The 15,692-nt window shown below is 39.6% G+C and overlaps 1 pseudogene; it reads left to right on the top strand.

Annotated features, from left to right (window-relative positions):
- Nucleotides 1-4,964: 4,964 nt before the first annotated feature.
- Nucleotides 4,965-6,831, top strand: LOC101015038 (annotated as a pseudogene).
- Nucleotides 6,832-15,692: the final 8,861 nt, after the last annotated feature.

Consider the following 15,692-nt stretch of genomic DNA (forward strand, 5'->3'; position numbering starts at 1 on the left):
CCCTAAAGTTACTGATTAAAAACAAAAATAGCTAAACCCCAATTACCCAGAATTCCTGGTGCCCCTAACCCACCCAAGATCAGTTACTCATATTCATGATTCTTATTACACCAGTGTTTTCAGTGCCTTGTACATAGTACCCTCAATGAGAGAAAAATATTAATTTGATAATATTTGAAATGGTCTTGTCAAACTCCTTGGAAGATTAATCATATACCATTGATTAGAAACCAGAGAAGAGCAAGGCTGCAAAGTTATGGCTTCATGCATGCACAGACCTGGAAAGTTCCATAAAATTCAATTAGTCCAATGGTCATAGGGCTTAGTGGGTGATATTCATCTCCCCTCACCCCCAGGTAATTTTGGAAATGTACTGTGAGCAACTTTGATTGTCACAATAATTTCAGAGTTTCTACTGAAATATTGTGGGTGGAGAAGCCAACGAGGTTAGAACTCTTGCAATGCATGAGACAGTTTTGTGCAATGAAGAATTGCCCCATGTCTCATGCAACTTACACACATAATTTATCTTAATTTATACAGTGGCCCTATAGGTACTGTATTTATCCCCATCTGGCAAATTATAATGGAGGTTAACGGGGAGGCTTCATCTTCCCTACCTACTTGAAAATCTCTTCCCTAGAATTAATCATTTTGGTTCAACATATGCAGACAATATTCCTCCCTCAATTTTTCTCGATTGTTCACATCCCCATGGGGCACAGGCAGGGGCCTCTGGAGACCTCACTACAACATCTAAGATAATTCTCCACCTAAAGTACTGAAAAATCATGTTGGACACCAGAAAGCTCTTAGCAACACTCAGTAACTAATTACTGATATTATTTTCACCTGGAAAGAAATATTCTTGGTAAATCAGAATAAGTTCCTTGAAACTTCATGTAAAATTCATAACTGTGTTAAGGTAATTTTGAGCCACTGTGTATGCCATTCTGTGGGATACGCAGAGTATACCTTTGTGAGGCTCCAGGGACATTCTTTCCACTTTGTACTTCTTTTTAAATCACAAGGTAAGATCTTATGAGATGCAAAGATTCATTTGTTTTCCTCCACCAACTTAAATTTTTCTCCCTTTCTTTATTACCTGTAGGATTTTAGCACTGAATAAATAATAGGTTTGAAGGTGAATTATTTTCATGAGCCCATATGCATTAGGACAAAAACTGAATCTATGGTTTAACCAGGACTTAATGTACCTCGACCTGGTCTTCGAATAGCTTACAAAGGAAAAAAACATATCCTGAGTTATTGGAAGCAGCATGGTGTCAAGGTAGTTAAACAGATTCTGTCTCTGTGGTCAAGTACCCTTGCTGTAAAATCACATGAGGTTGAAAAAGAGGAATAAAAGTGGAATTTGCTTACCCACACATACCCTAATGACCAAACATTGTGAGTAAACTGAATTGGGCAATTGCTATGTTAGTGACTGGTGAAATAGTTCCATTGAATTGATTGGTCCTGTTCTTGCTCCTCCCATGGGGTACACGCCTGGTTGTGTACCCCCAGCTCAGGGACAAAAAAGTTTGCTTTCCCTTCACTCAGCGTACTACACTTTCCCCTGTTTGAAACTTATTCTGCTGCTACTTCTTTGTTTATTTCATGTCATCTGCTCTTCAAAAATAAAGACAACTCTCACTTCACCAGTCTAAGATAAAGGAGAACCACCCACACAACCATGAAACACTACAGTATATGTGTTTAGCATTTTTTCAAAAAGTGTTCTGTGACACACAATATTGGCTCCTTTTCCCTGCACCTGAAGGCCTAAATTATAGGTCATTCATTTGTTGGGTCTCTATTAGCTCACTAATGGATGCCAATGTCTTAATTTTAAAAAGTTTTCTAGTGGCTTATGCAAAGTCCTCAGGAAACCTGAGTAGCAAATAGGATTAGCATAATGTAAAGACCCAGAAGTAATGCATTAACATGCTGAGGTGGCATAAGCCCCAGTGAATATGTCGATAATTAGTGCTTCTTAGAGAGCAGCTAGATCACCTTCCTAAACACTAATGATGTGCAAATAATCCTTGGTGAATCTGAACATCTGCTAGTGGGTGTCTCCAAGCAGGATGCAATGACAGGAGACAGATTTATCAACATTGCTGTTGGATTCCACCAAAAACATACTCCAGCCCATAAAACCTTCTGTCAGGCATAATCATATTCCTAGCCATAATTTTGCTATTGTTTGCTATCCTCTTTTTTCCTATCTATACTAATTAAAGTCTTGGTGCACCCAAAGCAGTATGTATAAATTACATGAACTGGTAAAAATTTCAGTGTTCATTTGACATGAATCATTAATATCACTTTTTTGTATGGTTAAAGAGCAAGTGCATTTTTTTTTTTATTGCCACATCCGCATGGGGCACAGGCAGGGGGCTCTGGAGACCTCACTACAACATCTAAGATAATTCTCCACCTAAAGTACTGAAAATCATGTTGGACACCAGAAAGCTCTTAGCAACACTCAGTAATTAGTTATTGATGTTATTTTCACCTGGAAAGAAATATTCTTGGTAAATCAGAATAAATTCCTTGAAACTTCATGTAAAATTCATAATTGTGTTAAGATAATTTTGAGCCACTGTCTGTATATGCCATTCTGTGGGATACACAGAGTATACTTTTGTGAGGTTCCAGGGACATTCTTTCCACTTTGTACTTCTTTCTAAATCACAAGGTAAGATCTTATGAGATGCAAAAGTTCATTTGTCTTCCTCCACCAACCTAAATTTTTCTCCCTTTCTTTACTACCTGTAAATGAATAAGAAGAGTATCAACTATATTTGTTAAAATGTAAACAGAAAAACAAAACAAAATAATATACTAGTGTTTGGTGAAATAATAACAGATTTTTCCAGCCTGAAATAGAGTTGGTTTCCCAGAATCTTCTGGTGAAAATGGAAGCACATGTCCCTTAGAATAACGCTCTTTGTGTCAGTCTAGGTGATGCATGGGTTACTTTGCTCAAGTAGAAGCTGGTTGACCTCCAGGTAGGGACTCCATTATGGGACATATGATTCTCTCCGTTCCAGCTTTGTGACCCGAGAGCTCCCCAATTTCTCCTCCCCCATCACCTTATTTCCCATTTCCCCTAATATTTTTGGCCAGAGGAGTTCTTGATTAATCTGAGGGTTGGGGTAGAACTTGCTCCTCTAGCTCAGGATGCTTTCTCTTAAATTGTTTGTCTACATCATAAGTCTTTTTTATTTTTTAACATCCTAGGCCTTTGAAAGTGGAGACCTAGTTTTTCTCCATTTTCCATTGTTACATCAGTTCTTGACAACTAGCACAGAATGGCCTATTTCAATGGGAGGGATGGTCCAAGATCAAACAAATACAGAGGAAAAACTGAGTTAAAAATTCAAAACAATCCCACTACAAATTCTTAAGATGAACCACAAAATCCTTCTGAAGGCAGTATTTGAGAATAAGCACTAACAAGATTTAAATTCATGAAATTAGATCTTAATTGATTATTTACACATCAGAGAAGTTTAAGAAATAGAAAAATCTACTACATTTCATTATCTCCTACAATTCATGAATCTGGCACCCGGAATATTACAAGGCTCCTTCCAGAAACTACATTAGTGTCATAGCTCACATTTGCATAGAACTTTGCCATTCAAAGTCACAAATATTATGTCATTTGATCCTGAGTTAGTCAAAGTCACATAGCTGGTGAGTGACAGTGTCAGATCTCCAAAACGACTTGGTATTTCTGAAAAGCAATTGCCCTCTAAAAACCATAACCTCAATCAAATAGAGTGTTTATCCAAACATGAGCACTGATTCATTTGGACTTCTTACAAACCTTTTCACAATTTGTGTATCTTTTCCTATCTAAAGCATATCATCAGGCCCCTATATTTTATTTTCCCAGCTCTCTATGGTTGCAGTCTCAGCCTGCTCAAACCCGTTTTCCCCAGGTCCTGAGCAAATACTGATGATATGGGCAGGATCCATAGCAAGTCATATCAGTTTACATCCACCACAGTTTATCAGGGACCTGATGCAACAGAGAAGAGTCTGATGCTGTTTGGACCTCTGGAGCCCCAGAACTTCCTGCCCCTTCCTCTTCTCAAGCTGTTTCAGTGCATTTGATCAGGTATACTGGTCAGTACCCAGATCCTCATCGCCCTTGTGTCAGTGCTTGCTCAAAAGGACTAGATGCCGCCATGGGGACTCCACTCACCAGTGGTGGTCTCGTCTTTTATAGATGGATTCCTCAAAATCACACACACCACCCCTGTCTCCAAGATTTGGATCACAGTCTAGATGCTCCCACCCTTTCTCCTCAAAACTGCCACACCACAGTCTCTCACCAACCGCCAGGGTGCTCTGCCCTTTTGTGACCAAATCCCTGAGGCTAGGTCAGTTTTGCAAGCCCTATGCACCTCAGATCATCGCCCTGATATTCCTAAGATGTAAGGCCTCACAAAATCTACACTGGAGCCTAAGTAACAGTGCACCATGCCAAAGAAAACACAGTTAAACTAAACATAATCAAGGGATTCTGACTTACTGACTTCTTTTGCAACTTGCTTCCTCTCTCAGTGCTTCTAGAAATGGAAAATTTTTCAGACCCAGAAAAACTGAACAGAACTTGCCAGAATGACGAAGCTAGTGACAATGATTCATTGATTTATTCAACAAAAATCACAATAATAATAATAGGCATTTACAGAGCATTGTCTCTCTTCCAAGCATTTTATATGCATTTTATTTAATCTTTACCAACATTCCTATAAATGAGGCTTGGAGACTATAAATAACATTCCTAAAGTTTCACAGCTAAAGAGATCTAAGTCTAACTGAAACCCAAACAAGTACAGCACGTGCTCACTAGTTACTCATGAGTATAATTTTACACTAACCTATTACACATCCTTGGGGGTGGCTGTAACCAAGATGTCAATGATTCTCTGATGTAACTTTACATTGCCACGGGGCAGTATGGCAGGCTTTTTCCCATGGTGCATTTTGCCAGCCACCAGTTGAAGGTGGCCTCTGAAGATCTTATCTTAATTGGAAATGAACTAGACCTTGCATGTGGAGAGAGAATTCTACTGGAGAAGGTCCTACTGGTTGGGGCAGACAACTTCATGCTGCTTGGCAAGCCACTCCTCAGAAAGGATCTTGTTTGAGTAGAAGCCACAGTTATTGAGAAGACAGAAATATGGCCAAGAGTCATTATGAGATTTAGGAAAAGGAAAAGCTTCAAGAAGAAATAATTCATTGTGACCCCTCAGACCGTCCTCCAGATAAACAGCATTGAGATTGCTCAATGTTTGTCATAATCACTGAGTTAATATTTGCAGAAGTATAAAAATAAACTATTGCTTTCCAAGGAAAAAAAGAAGCTTGGGTATGGCCACCCCCAAGGATGTGTAATAGGCTACTATAAAATTATACTAATGAGCAACTAGTGAGCATATGCTGTACTTAACAACTCTTGTTCAGAGTTCAGTTAGACTCAGATCTCTTTAGCTGCAAAACTTTAGGAATGTTATTTATAGTTTCCAAGCCTCATTGATAAGATTGTTGTGAAGATTAAATAGAATGCATATAAAATGCAGCTCAGATGGTGATGGCACTTTCACCTTTGATCTTTCATCACCATCTGCCCAAAAGAAGCCCTGTCATGGAGCAGCCAGATTCTCATTTTAGGTAAACAGAAAAGGATAAGACACTTCTGGCCTTGTATTTTCTCCCAGAGCACTCAGATGCTGATTACATTACAGACAAATCAAGATTTCTCAACCCTCTCTAATTCTTTCAATCAATTATCCATTTAGTGTAACTATGTGATAATAACACATAAAATTATCATGAAAAATGTGAAAGCTAATAAACTAAAAAAAAAAAAAAGTATTCTTTCTAGTAGCAAGGGTTTTGTATGGGGAAGCCTGGCCTTGTGGGAAATGATTTGATAAACTTATACTGGAAACTGAGCCCCAGGGAACGAATTCCATTCCAGTCAAATCTTCAAAGGAAGAGAGGAAGCTACTCTGGATAATAAGAGTGAAGAATCGGAAGTTCCTGGAAGAAAATTCTGGAAAGGAAAAGAAATTGGTACTGTGTAGAGGAAAGAGAAAAATCTCCCCCCTCCATGATGGCGCAGCTGAGGTAGACCTTTGGAAAAAGAAAATCTCTGGAATACTGACAATCGTTCTTCCCTGAAAAACCCTCTGACACCTTCAGAAAGTATTCTGAATTGCTGAGTATTAATGCTTTGGTGTGAGTATGTTATTTTGAGGAGTTAAGCTCTATGTCTTGATAAGAACGTATCAAAAACAGACCTCACACATCAACCCAGGAGTCAGAGGTCACAAAGGAGACTGACAAATGGGTCATGGTGAGAACTATGACCACCTGTGTCCACATAGCTTAACTAGCAGAACTGAAGCTGAATACCACCTTGGTCAAGGTGACTTAAATAAACCAGTAAATAATTTCACTGCTTGCTTCAGAAAAGTATGGAAAATCAATTTATCTGAACAAATAGTTTGCTTAACTGGACAAACAACCTCCTTCTCAGGACAACAGATTGTTCCCCTGAGTAAACAATTATCAAAAAATTATTTATCCGACAAGAATTTCTTGACATATAAGAATGCCTTACATTTCCACTAGATCTAAGTCAACATACACAGATTCCGCAATCGCAGTCTCCCTTTACTGAAAGACTCTTCTCAAACCACTTGATCTCGTAGCCCCAAGCCCTATAAATATCCTTCTGACCTCCTCTGAACCGCTAGGTTCTGAGACCTAGAAAGACTTTGTCAAAGTTTCTCTCCCTTACTGCAGTAGGCTTAATACACAGCTTTGATTGATCAACAGGTGCCTTTTTTTTTTTTTAGGCAAGTCAACAGAGCCTAGTGCTGAGCCTGGCACAGACCACATACTATGATATTAACAATATAATAATAACAAATAAAGGGCCTAGCAGAGCCTAGCATAATACCAACTACTCAATAAATGAGGCAGCATAAAGCTACTTGCATAACCGTGGCAAGAAAGATGGTAATATCAATAAAATATCAGGTGACAAATAACAGGCCACAAGATATCCTGAGCTCAACTTGAACTTTTCCATCCCAGATGTGATATCAACATCTCTTCAAGGAGACCTTGGTTTCTTTAGCAAAGAAATCCAAATCTAAGCATAAAAGTACACAACGAATCGTTTTTACCTTAGTGTTCAGGACAGAACAGAGTGATCTCAAATAAGTGACCCTTGTACTGAAAGTACAATAAGTACCTACCTTTTTTTTAAGTCAATTCCATATTGATATTTCCAATATAACAAGGTTTCTTTTCTCCTTTCTCACAGATGAGTTTATAATCCATTTTTTTTCTAGTTTTGAAGTCCCACAATTACTTATTGTCATTTCAAACAAAAATGAAAATCACAGTATTATCCTTCCTGGAATTGGCTGCCAAGTCAGCTTCCATTCAGACAGTTCATCTTGTCGGCATCAGTCACAATCTTCCTCCCAAAGAACATGAAGGAATGCACAAGTATAAGTCTTCTAGTGTTCTAGCATCCCAAAAAGAGTTCCATACAATTAGTAAATAACAGCAATGCAAGGAATCAAAAATAATAATAAGTCCTTGGTGTTTGATCTAAATTTTTTGACTAATTTTTCATTTGTACAGTATTAATGCCATGAGTTTTGTCTAGGATTTTTTTTGCATATGTGCATCCAATTGTTCCAGCAACATTTGTTGAACAACCTATGCTGTCTCCATTGAATTACCTTTACTCTGTCGAAACTCAGTGGGCTATATTTGTGTGAGTCTATTTCTGGGCTCTCTGTTCAGTTCTACTGATTTATATGTCTATTCTTTCACCAATACCATTTTGTACTAATTACTGTGCCTTATAGTAGGTTTTCAAGTTAAATAGCATGAGTCCTCCAAATTTGTTCTTCTTCAGTATAGGGTTAGCTATTCTGTTTTTTCCCTTTCCACATAAATTTCAAAATTTGTTGGTATCTACAAAATACTTGCTAGGATTTTGTTGAATCTATAGATTAAGCTAATAAGAAACAACATCTTAATGATATGGAATCTTCCAATCCATGAACATGGACTATTTCTCCATTTACCTAGATCTTCTTTGATGTTTTTCATCAGTGCATTGTAATTTACCACATAGAGGTCATGTACATATTTTGTTAGATTTATACCTATTCCATGTTTTGAGTGCTATTGTAAATGATGTTTTTAACTTCAAATTTTAATTGTTCAGTGCTGGTATATTGCAAAGCAATTAACCTTTGTGTATTCACCTTGCATCCTGTCACCTTGCAACACTCACCTATTAGTTCCAATAACTTTTTGTCAATTCCTTGAGATTTCCTGCATAGACAATTATGTCACTGTGAACAGTTTAATTTCTTCTTTTCCAATCTGTTTACCTTCTGTTTTCTTCTTCGAATATGTTAGGTTAAATGGAAAAGAATTGAGGTTGAAGATGAAATTAAGTTTGGTAATCACCCGACCTCCTGATGAGGAGATTATCCTGGATTATCTAGGTAAACAAATATGAAAGCAAAGGTTCTTATAAATGGGTAATATAGGCAGAGAGAGAGAACCAGAGAGATGGCAGCATGAGAAGGACTCAGCTGACAAGGAGGAAGCAGACTGTGAGCCAAGTAATGCAGGCAGCCTCTAGAAATTAAAAAAGATAAGGAAACAGATTCTCTTCTTAGAGCCTCCAGAAGGAACACAGAGTTTCCCTACACCTTAATTTTAGTCACTGAGACTGATTTTGCACTTATGACATCCAGAACTGGAAAATAACAAATTTGTGTTGTTTAAGCCACCAAGTTTGTGAATTTGTTACAACAGCAATGGGAAACTAATATACATATCTTCTGAAAATAAGCTTGTTGTAATTTTTGGTTCTTCCACAGGTAAAGTGGGGTTTTTTTTCCTTTGACTCTTTCAAGATTTTCTCTGTGTTTTTCTGCCATTTGAATATAATATTCTGTCTTAGACCATTTTGTGCTGCTATTACAGAATACCTGAGACTGAGTAACCTATAATGAGCAGACATTAATTTGTCTCACAGTTCTGGAGGCTGGGAAATCTAAGGCCAAGGGGGTGCACCTGGTGAAGACCTTCTTGCTGCCTCACAACACGGCAAAAGGCATCACATGGATGAGAGAGAGTAATAGAGCTTGAGAGGGAAAGGTTCAGAGGAGGAGGAGGAGAAGGAAGCTGAATTTATTCTAAAAGGAAACCCACTCAGGATAAGTAACCCATTCTCAATAATGACATTAATCCATTCATGAGGGCACAGCCCTCACGACCTAATCACCTCCTGAAGGTCCCATGTCTCAACACTGTTGTGTTGGGGATTAGTTTACAACACCTGAACTTCTTACAAACCATAGCATATTCTTAGGGGTAGTTTTATGGCAATTTGTTCTGCTCAGTATTCTTTGAGGATCTATTGTTATACTACATATTTTGAAATTGCCAAAAAGAAAAAATTTAAAAACCTATTGCCCCCTCCCCAGTTCTTAGATATTCTTTTTTGTGTGTGTTGTTCTATTCTGTTTGTTTGCTTGTTCTTCATTTTTTCTCTCTGCATTTTAGTTTGGGAAGTTTCTATTTACCTATCTTCAAGCTCACTGATTCTCTTCAAACTCACTGAATCTCTTCAAGCTCACCGATACGTTGTGTTTACTGTTGAGCCTATTGAAGACAATCTTCATTTCTGTCACAGTGTTTTTTATTTATAGTATTTCCATTTGATTCTTTTCTTAGACTTTCCATCTCTCTACTGACATTACCCATCTGTTCTTGCATGTTGTCTACTTTTTTCCCTTAACATATTAATTTTAGTTATTTTAAATTTCTCACCTGGTAATCTCAAACTCTATGTCATATCCAAGTCTGGTTTTGACGTTTGCTTTATCACTTCCGGCTGTTTTCTCTCACCTTTCCGTGTGCCAGAGGCTTCAAGTTCTCTGGCATTCTTGCCTTTGTCTCCCATCTTTACTCTGTGCTTCCATAACTACTCCTCCTTATAGAGAGTCTGTGCCTTGCAGCTGTTTCACCTGTGATCCACTGTTATTACTGGAGCCCTGTGGTATGTAGTAAAGTATGGGGAAAGGGACGTGTTTTATAATCTTTAAATCTCAGCATCTTAGTGGGCCTGTGTTTCAGGACTGTGATCTTCACAAGTGTTTCATCTTGTATAGCTTGAGGTGAAAAAGGACAACTAGAAGGGACTCAAGTTAGAGGAACATCCTTCTCCCGCAGCCCTCTCATAGGAGTCTGGTAAAGCCTTTCCCCCTGGAGAGCAGACCATTGTTTCTGGACATATTTCACAAGGATTACTCATCCCCTCCCCCTGCCAGAGCCACAGGGATATCTTTCTCAGAACTTCACCACGAGAACTTGGTGGGATTCCTGTGGGTATCCTCATGAAAACATGGAGGACCCTTCCCAGTTCAACCCCCAGGTGTATCTCACTCCCATGCTAGTCCACACTCAGCCTCCAGCAACTCATCAAAATTACCATTTAAGTGTTTTAACAAGTTAATTACTTCAGTGGATTCAGGTCCAAGTAAGCAGGTCTTGGCTGTGAATTTCTGGATTTGCCTACTCTCCAGATTTTATTGTGGCAGTATGTCTTGCAAATTCTGTTCTATGATGGAACTAAAAAAAAAAAATCACCGATTTTGTTTGTCTAGCTTTTCCTTGTTTTGAAGGCTGGAGTAACAACTTCCAGGCTCTGTATATGTTGGAGCTAAAATTGGAAGTCTCTCATGATGGTTTTTTTTTTTTTCTTTTTTTTCTGAGATGGAGTCTCACTCTGTCACCCAGGCTGGAGTGCAGTGGCACAATCTCAGCTCATCGCAACCTCCACCTCACGGGTTCAAGCGATTCTCCTGCCTCAGCCTCCTGAGTAGCTGGAACTACAGGCACGTGCCACCATGTCCAACTAATTTTTGTATTTTTAATAGAGACCAGGTTTCACTGTGTTGGCCAGAATGGTCTTGATCTCTTCACCTCTGGTGATTCACCTGCCTCGGCCTCCCAAAGTGCTGGGATTATAGGCGTGAGCCACTGCACCCAGCCCACGATGGTTTTTTTCATCCCAAGCAGCATGGTATCTGAGGCCTCAGTTGGAAAATTCAAATGCTTAGAGCTACAATCATCTAAGGGCTTGCTCGCACACATCGGATGATTTGTGCTGATGTTGAGTAGAAGCCTCACTGGAACTCTTGGCCAGAATATGCGCACATGGTTTTCCCCATGCGGCCTGAACATCTCGACATGATGTTGGGTTCTGAGGGCAAAAGTCTTGACATGGAAAGAAGCCAGATAGAGACTGTACCCTAGACTTCAAAGGATGTGACTGCATTTCCATTTCACTTCACTGGTAAGCAAAGTCAAGCCCCTTCCCAATATTTAGGAGAGTAACACACTCTCATCTTTAAGTTGGATTACAAGAAGTCACATTACAAGAAGAGCATGGGGATGGGGTGAGTATATAGGTGTGATTACTTTTGGAAATTTCACCTTGTTTCAAGTTAAATATGGGGAATTCTGAGTCATCAAGAATTTTAGACCTCACCAGCCTGTGACTCTGAAATAATCTCACAGTGACTTTTTCATATTTATATTTTGAAAAAATATTGTAGGCTGTACCCCTGCAAATCCTAGCACTTTGGAAGGCTAAGGGGGTGAATCACTTGAGCCCAAAAGTTCAAGACCAGCCTGGGCAACATAGTCAAACCACGTCTCTACAAATAGTACAAAAATAAAAAATTAGCTGAGCATGGTGGTGCATGCCTGTGGTCCCAGCTACTTGGGAGGCTGAGGCAGGAGGATGGCTTGGAAACCCAGGAAGCGGAGGTTGCAGTGAGCCATGATTGTGCCAACTGCACTCTAGCCTGAGTGACACTCTAGCCTGGGTGTCTTAAAAGAAAGAAAGAAATTGCAAACTTACAGAAGAGTTGGAAAAGCTTTATATTTCCTGAATCATCTCAGAGTAGGTGGCTATCCCGATGCCCCTTCACCTCTGAATACATTAGTGTGCATTATCTACCCACAAAGACATGTCCTGCTTAACCATGATACAAACCTCAAAATCAGGAAGTTTAAATTGATATATCACTACTCTCTCATCTTCAGACCTCATTCAAGTTCACCAGTTGTTCTAAAAATGATTTCTACTGCATAAGTATTCAGTTTAGAAACTTGCACTGCATTTAGATATCATGTCGCTATAATTCATTTCAGAACAAAACTGTTCTTCAGTCCTTAGTCTTTCCTTTACTTATACAACTTTGATGCTTTGAAGACTACAGACAAGATATTTTGTAAATTGCTTCTTAGTTTGCATTTGTATGTTTTCTCATGACTAGAATAGGTTATGCATCTTTCACAGAGATATCACAAAAGGTATGCTGTGTTCGTTTCCTTGCATCCTATCAGGTAGGACACCCTTTTCATTTATCTCATTACTAAGGATGTTCACTTTTATTCCTTGATTAAGATGGCATCTGCTAAGCTTCTCTACTATAAAATTACTCCTTTCCAATTTGTAATTAATAAATATTTTATAGGGAGATATTTTGCAATGATGTGGCTATACTATTCCTCATCAAACTTTCGGTGTGTTCATTTATATCAATATATACTCCTGGTTTCCTATTATATTCAAAAGGTCATAATACATCACTATCACTATTTATTTTGATGCTCAAATTTTCTTTTTTTTTTTTTTTTTTTTTGAGACGGAGTCTCGCTCTGTAGCCCAGGCTGGAGTGCAGTGGCCGGATCTCAGCTCACTGCAAGCTCCGCCTCCCGGGTTCACGCCATTCTCCGGCCTCAGCCTCCCGAGTAGCTGGGACTACAGGCGCCTGCCACCTCGCCCGGCTATTTTTTGTATTTCTTAGTAGAGACGGGGTTTCACCGTGTTAGCCAGGATGGTCTCGATCTCCTGACCTCGTGATCCGCCCATCTCGGCCTCCCAAAGTGCTGGGATTACAGGCTTGAGCCACCGCGCCCGGCCTCAAATTTTCTTATATTTGACCAGTGGGAGTCCCTTCAAGCTGGTTTCTGTGCCTTTTAACTTGTTTCCATCATCCTCTGAATACTTCTTTTGTTCTAGCACACCATGTACTTTCACTACCCCTGCTCTGGGATCAGCCAGTTCTCCAAGGAGTTCTGGTTCCTTCTAGCAAAGAATGGTATTTAGAAGTCAAGATATGGGTGATCAGTGTTCTCACTGTTATTGAGATGTTAACTACTCTCAGCCCCCTCAATGGACAGAGTTAGGGTGAATTAATATTTCTATCTATTATTTATTTCTGTATCTACCTCTATATATTGAAGAGCATAAGGTAATACTGACACATCTAATTCTAATTCAATATCATAGGGTTTATTCTAATTTTCTCCTTTTCTGTACTGTAGCTTCCTTCAATAGTGAGGTAGACTGGCTCCCATTATCTTTAATATAATTACTTAATTAATTTCCCATCTGCACTAATATGTCTTCCCCTATGCAGATGCCATTCTTACTTCACTCTAACACCCATGCTGGGCCATCCCAGGACACAGATGTCCTCCTCACCTTGCCTTGACTCTGACAGCCTACTCCAGGCCTTTCTTTCACATAGGCACCTCCTTGCTAGGCTAAGGTTCAGAGGACCCATGTCATGTCAGGCTGCCGCCCTATGATAGACTGCATAATGGACCCCCAAAGATGTCCACATCCTAGTCCCCTGAATCTGGGACTGTTGCTTTATATGATATATATATACACACACACACACACACACACACACACACACACAAATTCTCAGATGTGGTTAAGTTAAAAATCTTAAGAAGGAAACAATATCCTGAATTATTCAAGTGGTCTTAATGTAATCACGAGGGTCCTTATAAGAGGAAATAGGGAATATCAGACTCAGAGAGAATGAGAGAGGCTGGAAGACACTGTTCTGCTGGCTTTTGAAAAGGAAGAGGCCACTAGCTGAGGATTGAGAGTGGCCTCCAGCAGTTGGAAAAGTCAAGGAAACAGATTGTCTCCTAGAGTCTCCAGAAGGAACAAGCCCTGCCAATGCCTTGATTTTAGCCCACTGAGCCTGGTTTTGGATTTCTGCCCTCCATGATGATAAGATAATAAACATGTGGGGTTTTCTTCAGCAACTAAGTTTGTTGTCACTTATTACCAAAGCAATAGGAAACTAATATGCTCACTCACCTCTTCAAGGACCTTCTCCTCATTCTGCTCAGGTTCTGATACCTTCCACACCAGGTTTCCTCCCTTCACACTGTGCCTGGAATTTGGCTGCCCATCGTGGGCAATTACAGATGTCTACCTTACTCTGATGCACTTAATTGATTTAGAATAATATTGTTCAAATGGGAAGAGAGGAAGAGGAGAATGAAGAGAACAGGATAAGAAAGAACAAGAAAATCCATTGACATTTCACGCTCAAATTTTAATTGCCAAAAATTGCCCTACCAGCAAGGATATGCCAGCAATTTCTGAAAGTCACTAAGGGTGGGACATCATACGATAAGGGCTCTCACACTGCAAGGCCAGGCTGCTGCCCCAGCTGCTTACAAGATTGGGGAGATACCTGCCCCTGCTGGCATTGAGAGAGGAAGCTTCCCCTAAGGTCTCTTAGTCTAAAGCATGGTCCATCCCTCCTACAAGCTCCATCACACTTCTGAAACTAGGTGTGTTCATAAGAGAAGAAACATACAAGATAGGGAACAATTGACAACCACTGCATAGGCCAGTCTCAACTCAAGTTCTCTTAAAGGATCTTCTCCCTGTCTCATTCCCTGCTATCATCACAACACCTAATACAGTTTGTATCTCTTCATGTCTCACAGTCTGGGCCAAACTGAGACCAACCTCAGTGAGAGGGAATGTTTTATCCAGCCCTAGACTAAAATTCATCTCCTGGGGCTTCATTCCACATGGTATGATTAATCACTTCTCAAGATGATTGATGGTGGGAATTTCCAATCCCTTCCCCAGAAGTATGGTCTGGAAATACAGTCCAGGCAAGACAGTTTCACAGTAGCCCTCCATCTGTTTATACATCAAAGTCTGCATCAGTGAATCTTAATACGAACAAGAGTGGAGACACCCGTCGCAGATCATATTAGCTGTAGTTGTGCCAAAAATAACCCAATTTACTTTCAGTCTTGCTTCATCAAAGATTCAAAAGTTTCAGAATCAGATCTCACCCACTGTCACTTAATTGCCCAATAATCAAAATAATGACCCCTGATTGTTGTCGAAGACTCAAATGATCCTTTGTGTGATCTATTTCCCATAATCCTACTGTTGCTGTTGGAGGGTTATGTGAAATTGTTGAGAAGGAAGCCCCAGATGCCTAACCCTCTCTATCCTTGACATTCACAGTCTTGCCAGCACTGTGTGTTCCATAGTCGATAGAACTAATCTCACTATATCCATTATCTTGTTTATGTCGGTGATCATAAGAAGTCTCAGACTCGCAACACATCCCTATGCACTTTCCCTTTTATGACAGCCTCTCTTATTTTGTCTCACTGGGTCTTCTGGAATTTACAGCCCAGAACTAACCAAATCCTTCATATCCTCAACTTCCTCCTTCTCAAAAGATAAACTGGCCCTCCCCTAA

This window comes from Papio anubis, chromosome 9 (assembly GCF_008728515.1).
Source record: "Papio anubis isolate 15944 chromosome 9, Panubis1.0, whole genome shotgun sequence".
Lineage (NCBI taxonomy): Eukaryota > Metazoa > Chordata > Mammalia > Primates > Cercopithecidae > Papio > Papio anubis.